Below are 16,274 nucleotides of genomic sequence, written 5' to 3' on the forward strand. Positions count from 1 at the left end.
CACGACTATTTTGATTTTGATTTGATAATTGGTATGTAGTTTTAAAATGACAAGTTACAGATCAAATACGAATTTTGTTCCGGTCTGATGATTTTGTGCAGAGTTATGGTCCTTGGAAAATTCACTCAAATAATCAGTTTCCACACCTTTTTTCATCATGCTTGAAGATAGTGACTTGCTATTTGTTATTTAGTTTACACCATGACACGTTATAGATCAAGTATAGCATTTTGTTCCAGTATAATGAAATTTTATTCTAAATTAGAAATAACATGTATATGGGTTAAACAGTTAATAGGGGATTTTACAAAATCACTAGCAATATTTTAACTGATTCTATAAAATTCCTAACAATTTCAGGGATTTACAAAATTCCTAAAACTGCCGATTTACAACTTCATTGTAACATATATACAGTTACAAGGAGAAACGTTTGTCCTTATAGAAATGCATGTAGGTTCTACTTTCGGGTGGGAGAAGTTTTCATTTACTAGCACTAGGTCGATACCACTGCTGGTGGACTGTTTGTCCCCGAGAGTATCATCCTCTCAGTAGTCAGTGTTTCGGTAAAGACATGATTTATGGCATATTTTTTCTAAAATTTCCTGCTAATAAATTTAAAAATTATGAAGAAACTAAGATTCCAGCTCCTCATGCAATGTTGACCTTAAATGAATTTGACTATGATGTTTAGGTCCCTTTTGGCCATGTAACTCCTGACGTGTCTATGTATTCATACATCCCTTGCTTTAACATATTTTTTTTTGAGCGATCCTGATGAAGGTAAATACAGAAAAGCGCTTCGGACGCACAAGATTTATATTGTGTTATTTTCATTAAGGTGGTCAGCAACAATAAGTCACCGTACGCTTTTTTATCAATGAGCAAAACCGATACCGAATAGTAAGCAATAAAAGGCCCCGAAATGACAAATATGAAACAATTCAAACGAGAAATCTAACGGCCTGATTTATGTACAAAATAATAAACGAAAAACAAAATATGATATTCAGCAACATTAATACAGCGGATAACCTTGAGGGCATTCCGGTGTTATGTTGCCGCAGACATTTCTACTCACGTGACTTAAGTTTTTGACTGATAACCGAACGTATTTCGTATAAATACGAAGATATTATCGTGTGATAAATAAAATTCCATACCGCTTGTTATAAATTTATTTCTTCAATGAATACTCATGAAAATATTTTTTAAGAACATAGATAAATAATATGAAAATGTTTTGTCGTGAGAAATATATAGATGATCTGCTATATATATAACTGTTGTACAAATATTAATAAAATATATAACAACAAACCAGATTATACTGATAACACATGATTGTCCCATGATTATATCACTACAATATGATAATAATTACGGTGAAGTTGAATTCTCTTGTCTCAGAAAAAAAATAAATCTATGTACCTTAACCTAACTTTCAGGTATTGAGATATATTATTTTTTCTGAGACGAGTGACTGTGACTATCCACCAGAACTTGCTGTCATCCGATGTTCAGTACTTCAGTACTTTGATTAATACTGTCATCAGTTTCTCAGCAATGACGAAACCTAAATTAATCCGAGGTTATCCAGAAAGGTAATCCGACAGTAACTGCTACAATAATTGAGTAAACACGAACCCTACACCAAACAAAGGTTATCCAGAAAGGTAATCCGGCAGTAACTCCTACACTAATTGAACAACACGAACACTACACCAAACAGAGGTTATCCAGAAAGGTAACCCGGCAGTAACTGCTACACTATTTGAACAGAACGAACCCTCCGTCAAACCGAGGTGACCCAGAAAGGTAATCCGGCAGTATCTGCTACACTAATTGAATAACACGAACCCTAAACCAAACCGAGGTTATCCAGAAAGGTAATCCGGTAGTAACTCCTACACTAATTGAACAACACGAACCCAACACCAAACAGAGGTTATCCATAATGGTAACCCCGCAGTAACTACTGCACTTATTAGCAAAACGAAGCCTACACCAAACCGAGGTTATCCAGAAAGGTAACCCGGCAGTAACTGCTACACTATTTGAACAGAACGAACCCTCCGTCAAACCGAGGTGACCCAGAAAGGTATTCCGGCAGTATCTGCTACACTAATTGAATAACACGAACCCTAAACCAAACCGAGGTTATCCAGAAAGGTAATCCGGCAGTAACTCCTACACTAATTGAACAACACGAACCCAACACCAAACAGAGGTTATCCATAATGGTAACCCCGCAGTAACTACTGCACTAATTAGCAAAACGAAGCCTACACCAAACCGAGGTTATCCAGAAAGGTAATCCGGCAGTAACTGCTACACTAATTGACCAACACGAATCCTACACCAAAATGAGGTTATCCAGAAAGGTAATCCGGCAGTAACTGCTACAATAATTGAGTAACACAAACCCTTCACCAAACAAAGGTTATCCAGAAAGGTAATCCGGCAGTAACTCCTACACTCATTTAACAACACGAACCCTACACCAAACCGAGGTTATCCAGAAAGGTAATCAGGCAGTAGCTGCTGAACTAATTGAACAACACGAACCCTACACCAAACCGAGGTTATCCAGAAAGGTGACCCGGCAGTAGCTGCTAAACTAATTGAACAACACGAACACTACACCAAACCAAGTTTATCCAGAAAGGTAACCCGGCAGAAGCTGCTGTACTAATTGAACAACACGAACACTACACCAAACCGAGATTATCCAGAAAGGTAATCCGGTAGCAGCAGCTGCACTAATTGAACAACACGAACCCTTCACCAAACCGAGGTTATCCAGAAAGGTAGCTACTGTTACCCGAATAATTCAGTCATTATATTCTACGGAAGCCCATAGGGGACCTAAATAATTAATATTATATCGTTATCTCAATATATATATATATATATATATATATATATATATATCGTTATTTCGATATAATTAAATCGTTATCTCGATATATTTATATTGTTATCTCGATATTTATATCGTTAAATCGATATAGGTATTTCGTTATCTCGATATAGTGTATATGTATATGTGTATGTGTGTATATGTGTGTATATGTATATGTATATATGTATATGTGTATGTGTTTTGTGTATACGGGATTGTGTGTATGGATATGTGTATGTTGTATATGTGTGTATATGTGTATTTGTATGTGTATATGTGTATGTATATATGCTTATGTGTATGTGTATATGTGTGTGATTGTGTGTGTTCATTTGGGTTTTTTTACGTGTGAGTGTATTTGTGTGTGAGAGTGAGTGTATATTACTTTGTGCATTTATGTACATTGATGGGTGCATTTTTGTGTTGGTATTTGTTTGTGAATGAGTATGTTTGTGCATGTGTATTTGTTCTTTTTTGTGAGTGAAAGCGTGTGGATTTGTAAAGCGATTCGCGGTAAATGGTTACTCTAAAAAGAAGTGTTGACAACCGAGGACAAACAACAACATATAACATTGAAAACTAAAAACAAATGAGAAACACGGACCCCGAAAAACTGGGGCGACCTCAGATGCTCCGGAAGGGTAAGCAAGACTGCTTCTTGCAGGACACCCGCCGTGTTTCTCACGAAAGTCACTTTTGAGAACGAAGGAAAGGTTTCTTTGACAACGGTAGAGGGTCTGTTGTCATTTGGGACACAGACAGCTCATAGCGGTCAAAAACTTGTCAAAAAACCCACTCTTTTTTAAAAATACTGTTCTCAGAATTCATGAAACAAAAAATCGCAAAGCGGTAATAGTTACCCAACTTTGGTATAAAATTTACAGTTTAATGAGCCCATGAGTACTTTTTCGCGAGGATAAAATTCCAGAGAAGCATCTTATTAGATGATTTTAAACAGCTTTAAGCATTGTGATAAAAAATGAAGAATGCGCACAAGATCAAAGGTCACAGGGAAAAATCAACAGAAACAAAGTGTAACGTGAAACATCGCTTAAAATGCTCAAAATGGTCCAAAACATGAAATAAACTCAACATAAAAAGAGGCCCGAAAAAATGTTGTACTTAGAAATTTTTTGGGCACTTGGGTGACTTCTGCCGCAAAAAAGTTACCATTATACCGCATTCCCGAAAATAAAAATAATCAGGAATGACCAATTACCGCAAAAAAGGGACACATTACCGCAAAATAATTACCATTTACCGCTTTCCCCATATCCAGTCGAACGGGAATGGTATTTGGTAATTTTTTCACCGCTTTCCCCTAACCCTAACACTAACCCTATCAAGATAAACAAAATAAATATCGATATAACGATATAGTTATATCGAGATAACGATATAATTATATCGAGATAACGATTTAATTAAATCGAAATAACGAGACATATATATTGAGATAACGATATAATTTATTTTTTTTAGGTTCCCTATGGGCTTCCGTAATATTCCACTGCTCTACGATGGCTACATTAACGAGCGAGTGGGAGAGTCGATCACGGTGAAGGACTGAATTATTCGGGTTATAGCTACTGAACTAGTTGAACAACACGAACCCTACACCAAACCGAGGTTATCCAGAATGGTAGCCCGGAAGTAACTGCTACACTTTTGGTGTAATCATGTCAAGGTAAACCCCGGTGATCAGTGCTAAACGATGAAATAATGCGGGGTTGTGGCTAAATGGAGTGGATCAGTTGTCAGTTGTGACAAAGATATTCTGCAACAGTCAACCAACTCGTAATGGTGAGCGTAACAATTGATTTAAAGGTTCACAATTTAGTAACCTTGATACAATAGGTTTATTGCGTGAACCCCTATAGATCCGTGTAATGTAGTTCACAATCACTAGTAGCTAATAAATATAATGTAAGTAGAGGTTTTGAAGAGCAATTGATAGACCAAGCAATTTAACGATACTGTTACTAAGTACAAAATGTAGTTCCAATTCAGGTGCGCATTAATAAGAATTTCAAGAACAAATGCCCAAATATCTTGGTCGAGTGAAGCTAGTAGAGAAAACTTAGTTTATTTTTTGGTCATTTGTTTCAGTTTTATGTCTGGAAGTTTTAGATTTTCATGAATTTCAATATGCCAAAATGACTCTTTTTGTATAGGAAAAACATAAAATCTATAAAATAAAATTTCACAAAACTTTGTTTAAAGCAAAATTGCATATATGGGTCTAGATACACATGACACACAATGACAAACGCTTTTGAAGCTGGCAGAATATTAACTTTACAGAAATAAACATATAATATGAAGTCTCCGATTTCGGATGACTTCTGATAAGGTACACATTTTAGCTTGAGAAATTTTCAATCATGTGTAAATAATTTAACAATTTTTTTACTGAATATATAATTGACTAACAAGTGCTTAAATAGGGCAATATAGGACAATTTTTTTCTCTCAAAGCGTTATTGGTCTTTTTATTGAGAATATACAAAATCTTTGATGATAAGAGTAAACTTATTCCTTGACGAATTTTTCGCTGTCTTTAAGATACAAGTACTCGGGGTGTCCAAATTCGGACGCCATTGATAAAAGGGTTCCCGTCAAATCAAAGACTAATCGTTTCTATCTTTATTAAATTTCCTACTGTGAACTTTAATTCAGATAAAATCAGTGTGAGGTTACACATTTATAGTTAGTTTCAAACACAGGTTTTATCCTACGCGGTATTGTCTCCAAATGTTACAATGAATTTAAATGTCTAGGATAAATTTTAAATAATATACGTTTTATGCATACACAAATCGCTTTGCTCACAATTTACACCTTTATCGACGAAATATAAAAAGTAAGTAACTTTATATATTTATATTCATACAATTTTTGACAATCAGTTTTCTCTATTTGCATCTGGAACCTAACATTAAATTAAGTTACAATTTCCATTAAAAATGTCTTCAGATCGTTTATTTCTACATCGTCTATATTTAGCTAAATCAGAAAATTCTGTTGATCAGAACACACTATCATGTCATCCATTAAATGTCATTCCATCTACAATGGAAGTGTCCAAATGGTTTTATCCACATCAGTATGTTTGACACAAGCTACTTTATTTGATGCACGACAATACAGATTAAAACAAAATTAGAGATGAGAACAATCAGTCTCCAAACAGGCCGTTAGACGTCACAGCTATCTCAGACTTAAATCTAAAATATTGCACTTACATTTTTTATGAATCAGATTGTCACACAGTAGGAAAATAGATTTTTTTTTCAAAATTAACATTTATTGAATTAATTTTCGAAAAAAAAAACCAAAAACCTATCAATTTAACACAACTTAGAAGCTTCCCATGTTAAATTGTCAAATCTTTTGGATGAAGCCTTGAGAATAAATATAAACCAATTCAATCATATTTTACATTCACCGAGGTAGGATCGAAATCCTCAGAATATATTTCACTCGAGCATCATTTAAAAACAAGTCAAACTGTCAATCTTTGCTAAAATTTATAGTTTTAGGGCAACATCCGGGTATATCATAACAACATAATGTTTTGTTTCTTAATATTTATAAGGGCTTAAGGATGGCTCAAACTAGAATTTCGAACTATTTCAGCAAATTGTAAGAATCTAAACAAGAGGCTCTCAAGAGCCTGAATCGCTCACCTGTATTTCAGAGGAAAAGATTTTTAAATGTTAGCAAACTTGATGAACAAATTGTGTAAAATTGTTTTTAAAGGGCAATAACTCCTTAAGGGGTCAATTGACAATTTTGGTCATATTAACTTTTTTTGTAGAACTTACTTTGCTGAACATTATTGCTGCTTACAGTTTATATATATCTATAATAATATTCAAAATAATAACAAAAAAACTGCAAAATTTTGTTAAAACTACCAATTCGGTGGCAGCAACCCAACAATGGATTGTTCGATTCGTTTGATAATTTCAGGGCCGATAGATCTTGACCAATTAAACAATTTTATCCCGTGTCACATTTGCTCTAAAAGATTTAGTTTTTGAGATATAAGCCAAAAACTGCATTTGACCCTTATGTTCTATTTTTAGCCATGGCGGCCATGTTTGTCAATAGATACAAACTTCGGATACAATTTATAAACAAGATACCCTAAGGAACATTTAGTTAAATTTTGAAGGTAATTGGCCCAGTAGTTTCAGAGGAGAAGATTTTTAAATGTTAGCAAACTTGATGAACAAATTGTGTAAAATTGTCTTTAAAGGGCAATAACTCCTTAAGGAGTCAATTGACAATTATGGTCACATAACTTTTTTGTAGATCTTACTTTGCTGAACATTATTGCTGCTTACAGTTTATATATGTCTATAATAATACTCAAAATAATAACAAAAAACTGCAAAATTTTGTTAAAACTACCAATTCGGTGGCAGCAACCCAACAATGGGTTGTTCGATTCGTCTGAAAATTTCAGGGCCGATAGATCTTGACCAATTAAACAATTTTACTCCGACTTATTTGCTCTAAAAGATTTAGTTTATGAGATATAAGCCAAAAACTGCATTTGACCCCTATGTTCTATTTTTAGCCATGGCGGCCGTGTTTGTGATGGATCAAAACTTCGGATACAATTTATAAACTAGATACCCTAAGGAACATTTAGTTAAATTATGAAGGTAATTGGCCCAGTAGTTTCAGAGGAGAAGATTTTTAGATGTTAGCAAACTTGATGAACAAATTGTGTAAAATTGTCTTTAAAGGGCAATAACTCCTTAAGGAGTCAATTGACAATTATGGTCACAATAACTTTTTTGTAGATCTTACTTTGCTGAACATTATTGCTGCTTACAGTTTATATATATCTATAACAATATTCAAAATAATAACAAAAAACTGCAAATTTTGTTAAAACTACCAATTCGGTGGCAGCAACCCAATAATGGGTTGTTCGATTCGTCTGAAAATTTCAGAGCTGATAGATCTTGACCAATTGAACAATTGTATCCAGTCAGATTTGCTCTAAAAGCTTTAGTTTTTGAGATATAAGCCAAAAGCTGCATTTGACCCCTATGTTCTATTTTTAGCCATGGCGGCCATGTTTGTCGATGGATCAAAACTTCGGATACAATTTATAAACTAGATACCCTAAGGAACATTTAGTTAAAGTTTGAAGGTATTTGGCCCAGTAGTTTCAGAGGAGAAGATTTTTGAAATAGTTTACGACGACAGACGACGACAGACGACGGACGACGAAGGACGCCAAGTGATGGCATAAGCTCACATGGGGCACTTCGGGCCCCGGTGAGCTAAAAAAGGAGTGGAATATGGTAAGCCAAAACACTGCAAAAGTTAAAAAAAACCTTGTAAAATTTCCGATTACGTGACAAAATTGTCTCGAACAGCAATGGATAACTTTTGGGTCTTGTTATTACATGCAAAATTGTTGAAATATTTTTCTAATCAATCCTTTACACTCATTAACATTCCCCTATAGATTTCACCCTACTTAGATACATTAATTGTCCGTCGGAATACTTTATTGACTGGACGAAGTTTAAAATATTTGTGAAAATTAAGTTGTATAACGAACCTTTTAGACAAAATCATGGGGTGAATGTCTGTAAAACTATATCATTAGTATCGCTTAACTACAAATGACACAAGTGACCATTGACCATCAATTACAGAAGCTGCTAGATCAGTTCATTGTGAAATTTCAAGATAAACTGAAAATACACTCTTCTTAAAATCTCACACACCTTCGAGCAAAATAGTATACAATAAAATATAAAAAGTAAAAGAAACTGTTTCATATAAGCTTGAAATGGTTAAAATGAGTTAAGAACATGACATGCTGAAAGGCACAGTATACTTGCTAGAAAGAAAGAGAAAAGGTTGTTTATAGATTTGAGATATTGATGCTGAACGAATTTTGAAACATTGATGCATAATTTCGTATTTTTAATTTAGATTGCAACTACAGAAACAATATGTTGGATAGGGGCATGCCGCCGTTTTGCAATTCGAAGAAGTTTCGATTATAAAAAAAATCAGAACTTATACCTAGCGATGTTTTTCCAGTGCAGAATCCTCTTGGCTCCTCTATACTGGACTCTAATTCTGCCTCCATTAGTCGAAATTGACGTCCCTTCCTTCTAATGTGATGTCTGAATTGAAATCTTCATATATATGATGAAAAACATGAAACTATAGAACCCCCATAACTATTATATCAATAAAATGGACATGCTGCAACAACTTATTATCTTTAAAGAGAAATTTATAGGAAAGGCAATTTAAAGTCATCATATACTAGATATTTTTTGCGATATTTACATACATAACGTTCTAGCTAGGCCTCTGTCAACTAGAACCTTTAAATTCGCTTATGAATAGAGATTTCCTCAACTCCTTGAAAACAAAAACTTTGTGAGGTTGCCAATTTACGTACCTGTTACCTTTAGATTGCTGATAAAAGAAATTTACTTGACAGTATTGTTTAAGAATCTCGTTAATTCTTTTTTACGTCTTTTACAAACTGCAATTCGACGAACACAGTAGATTTTGTAAAAACGGTACCTTAGGGTTTTATTTGTTATTACAGACCCCCTCTTATTTTATCGCCGATTTTAATATCTCGTATTACCAATACATGTAACAAAAATCAAGGAAAACAAGTTTTAAGTAGTTCAGTCTTTTTCCGTTTCATTAACTTTGTTATTACTATTACCACTGTGTATCATCACCACCGGATATAGGTACCATTGGCCTGGTTCTCTGTTCATTGTCTAAGAAAAACAACATTACTGTACAAAAACCAGCGTATAGCTACCTGGGTACCTATATGTTGGTATATGTACAGTAATGTACAGTAAGTAGTGATTACACGAACAATATAAACTCACATTATTGACAACGAAAAAAGAAATAAAAAAGTAGGTCTTATTTCAATGTCTACAGCGTCCTATATGATATGGGGAAGTGGAGAGTTCCGACATTTTTACTTTTATCATATTTTGTACTCTATTTTTTTCTTTTAAGGCGGATAGAAAGATAGTTTTGTTTCCCTATTCATTTGAATTCACATTGGAAATTTCCTGTTATGCTTTGTTTCATTCCTCAGTCTAAGTTTGCTTCTTGATTACTATGTTACAAAGTGAAGCGTGTATTACTGCTTTTAATGTTAATCTGTGTTTATGAATAAAACGACCGCGTTGTAAACATCAACGAGACAACAACTCTGCAACTTAACGAGGTCTCAAGATTCCCAAGTCGATATGGTCTGCAATGAACAAGTATCAAGCTCTAAATTGTTAAGAGTCGTCTTGAAGTGTCTCCCTGTTGATACAATATTCCAGAGATTGCGTTTCCTATCATTTTTGAAGTAATTTTTTCAAAAGTTTTACGGGCGCCATTATGAGTTGTTATAGACCGCACAGATATGTTCCAATTGTTGTAGCCATTCTCCCGTCCTCTTTTCTTGAATTAAGACACAATCGAATGAGACTTAACGTCGAATTTGTACTTAAAAGGCGAAAACAATTTGTATGTCTGTTCAAGTCCGATTTTTTTAACTTTCAAACCTCGAAATACAGTTTTTATTCATTTCAAAGTAGTAAGAAATTGTCTGACAAACTGGTCATTGAAACTTATTCTTACAAGGAGTATGAAACCGACTTTTTGGGTTATATTTCACATAAAAGGGCTTAAATGAAAATGGAAATAACTCTTTATAAATATGATGCTGCCGCAGCGTATAAAAGATGAAACATGATGTCGCAAAAATTGAGATGATGAAATTTTTAAATACAAGTAATACAATTGAAAATTTGAAGATTGATTTATGACTACTTCAGTGTGTTTACGTGTATACCATAAAAGTAAAGCAATAAAACTTTTGTCAAATACTACAAATTCTGAACTGCTACTTAAAGTTACAAATGTAAATCTATTGTGTGGCTGAAGTTGTGTATAGTGTTATAATTGTGATAAAACGTCGATATTTACGTCTCCTAATGTAGTCTTCCATTGTAGGTCTCTGTCTTAATTGATCTTTACAGGGATTATACACAGATGTACACGCGCGTTTATGAGATGAATATAGAAAATAATATAGGCTGATATAATATAAATATAATAACATCGACAGATTTACGCATTTCCATGGAAACACACCATTTAAGGTAAGCTAATTTTCAAATCGTTACATTGTATAAAGATTTCTGTCTGCTGTATACAGGTAAATCACAAGTTTGCCATTTACAAAATATTTTTGATTTGACGTTTCATTATTTATTAATGACCACGATCTTTCTTTAACATACCCTAACAATACAATCTATAATTAATTAATGTGGGCATCTGTCCTATTTTTATGATAATAGCCAGATAATATCAGGAAAACTCAGAAAATGGTGAGATTTTTTTCTATCTTACACGATGGTCAATTTTTGATTTTGTATACGTGGGTTTTCTTCATCACTAGGATTTTCATTTTAAAACATTCCAATATAAAAGACTGATTTACTATATAGTTATACCCATGGTTGTGTACTTTGTCACAGTAAACTGTCAATAGCTCAGTTTGATACCAGTGTGACAATCAGTAAAATATATTCAATAGACAGTTGATATTATGTTGATGGATTAAATGTTTTGTAATGTAGGGAAAGAAACAAGTAACTATCTTTTCTACATGTATTCTTTAAGTGCAGATATGGAAAATATATAGAAAGAGGTATATAAGGCTTACTGAAGAGTAAATATTATACATTAAAAAATTTGAAATAATGATATACTTATTCATTAAATGATAATGTTATTTAGCGCAGTACATTGCTGTTTGAGTCAGGTTTTAAACAGTATCACAAATTTTAAATGTTTTTGTTTAATTTGCTGTAATATTTTGCATTGATTGGAATCCTTCACCAACATGAATTAACTTTTTAGGCAATTGGAATTTAGTAATGTCTGCAGAAATATTTCATAATGTTGTTAAAATCTCACTGAGGTCCCTTGGTTTTCTTATTGAATTGTTTCTCGTGAATTACATTGTGGTATGGCTTTTGTTCATTGTTGAAGGCCGTACGGTGACATATAGTTGTTTACATCCTTTTTCTTTGGTATCTGGTGGATAATAGTCCAGGGGAAATGACCCTACCTCTTTTGCATGAAAAACTGTATAATTAAGATTATTTAAAACTTTAAAAGGTATAAATTACATTGAATAATACCTCAGTACACATGGACTTCTTAAAAAACAATATATGTTTACCACTAATTAAGTCTAGTTGAAATTCTGCAGTGAACTTACGCCATTGTTTGTGTGAACTTGTGCATCCTTTGAAAACAAGGCGCTGACTGAATTTTGACAGGATTGTACATGAACGACAAACTGCTAAAGCTAATGCACTCTTTTCAAAGATGATTCACATTTAATTATTTAAGGCTGAATTGTAAAAGTTTTCTGAAATAAAGACCTTTCATTCACCTACAACTCCCGCCTTATTTTGTTAACAAGAGACTTTTACCTTTTACCATGACCTTTTAAGCATGCTGATTTCTGATTTAATTTGATTTTTATTTCATCTGAAACTAAAATTTCTGCCTAATCTAACTGTTAAACAAAAACTTGATAATTGGACAATCATGAGTGGTGTTTTGAAGGTATATCCTTATGAAAACTATCATTTATTGCATTATGATGCAAGACATGAGAGTATGCTAATTCTCAGACAAGAAAGGATTTTATGCGTGAACCCCCTGAACGCCTAAAAATTGGTGAGTTTTGGTAACTTCTATGGGCCATTCGGATATTTCCGGAAACAAGATTCTCGGAACTTCTCGAAAATGTTCTTTTATACAGGTAGTTATCTAAATCGAATAATTCAAGCCCTTGGCCCAAGACCACAATTAATGATCCCGCTTTTCGTTGTCCACGAATATAGTTCCTTTTAATTAGAGTGTATTTTTTCTTAATTTTTTTTCTTTCCCTTCCTCACTCATTTCTTAGTTTTTTTTGGGTGGAAATAAAAGAAGAGAGATGAAATAATCTTTTGGATGTTGTATTTTAACTGATTTTGATATGGAAAGAGTGATTAGGCCAGGTGCAAAAAGGTGATATTTACAGTTTTCGGAACATCTCTTGACTTGTCCATAGGGGTATGGATGTGTATTGGCTAAATTTGTAAGAGTCATTGGTTCAATCTTTCTGAATTTTGGATATATTTTTGGACTAGTACTATACATTATACACACAAAAGATTTGACAAAAATGCAAGGTGCAATTTTTTTAATGAAACAAAACGTTATAAAGAACTAATAGGGGAATTTAATTGTGGTCTGTGGCCTAAGAGGTGAATTCAGGAAATATTGAATTTGTACTTTGACAACTTCCCTGAATGATCTATTGGTATTAATTTGTCAAACTACATGAGAATAAATGATTTCCACTTTTATTTGATAGAAATTTTGTAAAAAAGTGACATTTCAGCCTACATGCCCAAAATTGAACTTTTTCAGTTGTTTCAATATTTTTACAAAAGTAGCATGCTTACTTTCTCTCTGACAGATTTTTCTGGTTTTCTATTTGTGTTTGTGGTATCTAATGTAGATGTTTAACTCATTTTTGAACACTGAACACAAAAAAAAGTAGATAAAAATCAGAATAAGAGTGCAAAATGTGCTGCTTTAATGGTCTTAGTCTAACGGTCAGTATGAAGCAAGTGAAAAATGAGGTTCTATGCACATACAAGTTGAATTCCTTTTAGCAGATTTCACTGAATCTGTATCAAAAGCACTTATTACTGGTTGTTTGACCTTGTCTGTTTCACAAACTTCCTTTATTTTCTTTTGTTTGATAGCTAGTGGTTAAAATATTGGCCTTTTGAGGCTGAAATTTCATGCCGGTTTTAAAAAGTAAAGTAAATAACTTTGCATCAAATCATACTGTCTACATATATAGTTGAAAGTGACAGTCATGTTACATCCAGGCTCCATGTTTTATCATATCTAAACAAAGATTTGAGCAAAAAGAAGCATATCTCTATCTACCATATCATTTATATGCTTTTTAATATGCAAATGTGGGGAACGACCTAAATTGACAACCTGTTTTTTTTAAGCTTGACATTGCTGAAGACCATTTTATTCACATGTGTTATGCTATTTGAAACTTATGTTTCCATTAAAAGTACATTTATAACATGTAAAAGGTGTTTTTATAACTTAACAACTTCAGAAAATTGTGGTAAGTGAAAAATATTACATTTCATATAAGGCTTCGATTCATTTGAAAACCTCTATTTTTTGGCACAGGCTCATATAAAATTTACTTCTGGCCATTTTTCATAAGTCTGAAACATGAAGTATGCTATCTGTTGCTTTTAATAGGTGATAACTTATACATAGAAACATTAAAAAATGTAAGTTTTGGTATATTTTGGTTTTTAGAAGCCCAAATTTGATAGTTGAAATTGTTCTAATTCAACGCCACAATTCAGCACCCAAAGTTCAGATATAAAAAATGCCACATTTTTTATAATTGGTATCATATGGCTTTGAAACTTTGTAAACTGTTTTATAATACACTAAGCTTAAATCATGCCAAGTTTTATTAGAATTGGTCAAGTTTTAGACCCCTAATAGGCCCAAGACCACAATTAATGATCCCGCTTTTCGTTGTCCACGAATATAGTTCCTTTTAATTAGAGTGTATTTTTTCTTAATTTTTTTTCTTTCCCTTCCTCACTCATTTCTTAGTTTTTTTTGGGTGGAAATAAAAGAAGAGAGATGAAATAATCTTTTGGATGTTGTATTTTAACTGATTTTGATATGGAAAGAGTGATTAGGCCAGGTGCAAAAAGGTGATATTTACAGTTTTCGGAACATCTCTTGACTTGTCCATAGGGGTATGGATGTGTATTGGCTAAATTTGTAAGAGTCATTGGTTCAATCTTTCTGAATTTTGGATATATTTTTGGACTAGTACTATACATTATACACACAAAAGATTTGACAAAAATGCAAGGTGCAATTTTTTTAATGAAACAAAACGTTATAAAGAACTAATAGGGGAATTTAATTGTGGTCTGTGGCCTAAGAGGTGAATTCAGGAAATATTGAATTTGTACTTTGACAACTTCCCTGAATGATCTATTGGTATTAATTTGTCAAACTACATGAGAATAAATGATTTCCACTTTTATTTGATAGAAATTTTGTAAAAAAGTGACATTTCAGCCTACATGCCCAAAATTGAACTTTTTCAGTTGTTTCAATATTTTTACAAAAGTAGCATGCTTACTTTCTCTCTGACAGATTTTTCTGGTTTTCTATTTGTGTTTGTGGTATCTAATGTAGATGTTTAACTCATTTTTGAACACTGAACACAAAAAAAAGTAGATAAAAATCAGAATAAGAGTGCAAAATGTGCTGCTTTAATGGTCTTAGTCTAACGGTCAGTATGAAGCAAGTGAAAAATGAGGTTCTATGCACATACAAGTTGAATTCCTTTTAGCAGATTTCACTGAATCTGTATCAAAAGCACTTATTACTGGTTGTTTGACCTTGTCTGTTTCACAAACTTCCTTTATTTTCTTTTGTTTGATAGCTAGTGGTTAAAATATTGGCCTTTTGAGGCTGAAATTTCATGCCGGTTTTAAAAAGTAAAGTAAATAACTTTGCATCAAATCATACTGTCTACATATATAGTTGAAAGTGACAGTCATGTTACATCCAGGCTCCATGTTTTATCATATCTAAACAAAGATTTGAGCAAAAAGAAGCATATCTCTATCTACCATATCATTTATATGCTTTTTAATATGCAAATGTGGGGAACGACCTAAATTGACAACCTGTTTTTTTTAAGCTTGACATTGCTGAAGACCATTTTATTCACATGTGTTATGCTATTTGAAACTTATGTTTCCATTAAAAGTACATTTATAACATGTAAAAGGTGTTTTTATAACTTAACAACTTCAGAAAATTGTGGTAAGTGAAAAATATTACATTTCATATAAGGCTTCGATTCATTTGAAAACCTCTATTTTTTGGCACAGGCTCATATAAAATTTACTTCTGGCCATTTTTCATAAGTCTGAAACATGAAGTATGCTATCTGTTGCTTTTAATAGGTGATAACTTATACATAGAAACATTAAAAAATGTAAGTTTTGGTATATTTTGGTTTTTAGAAGCCCAAATTTGATAGTTGAAATTGTTCTAATTCAACGCCACAATTCAGCACCCAAAGTTCAGATATAAAAAATGCCACATTTTTTATAATTGGTATCATATGGCTTTGAAACTTTGTAAACTGTTTTATAATACACTAAGCTTAAATCATGCCAAGTTTTATTAGAAT

General features: G+C 32.9%; 1 protein-coding gene across 1 annotated transcript in view; it reads left to right on the plus strand.

The window, feature by feature from the left end:
* Window positions 1–5,669: 5,669 nt before the first annotated feature.
* LOC127698280 (uncharacterized) overlaps window positions 5,670–16,274 on the plus strand; it is a 102,131-nt gene continuing 91,526 nt past the window's right edge. The window contains exons 1-2 of the mRNA XM_052201674.1: window positions 5,670–5,768; window positions 10,940–11,088. The gene's annotated coding sequence lies outside the window, so the exon portion shown is untranslated. The remainder of the gene's footprint in view (window positions 5,769–10,939; window positions 11,089–16,274) is intronic.

This window comes from Mytilus californianus, unplaced genomic scaffold (assembly GCF_021869535.1).
Source record: "Mytilus californianus isolate M0D057914Y unplaced genomic scaffold, xbMytCali1.0.p SCAF_1, whole genome shotgun sequence".
In the NCBI taxonomy this organism is placed as follows: Eukaryota; Metazoa; Mollusca; class Bivalvia; order Mytilida; family Mytilidae; genus Mytilus; species Mytilus californianus.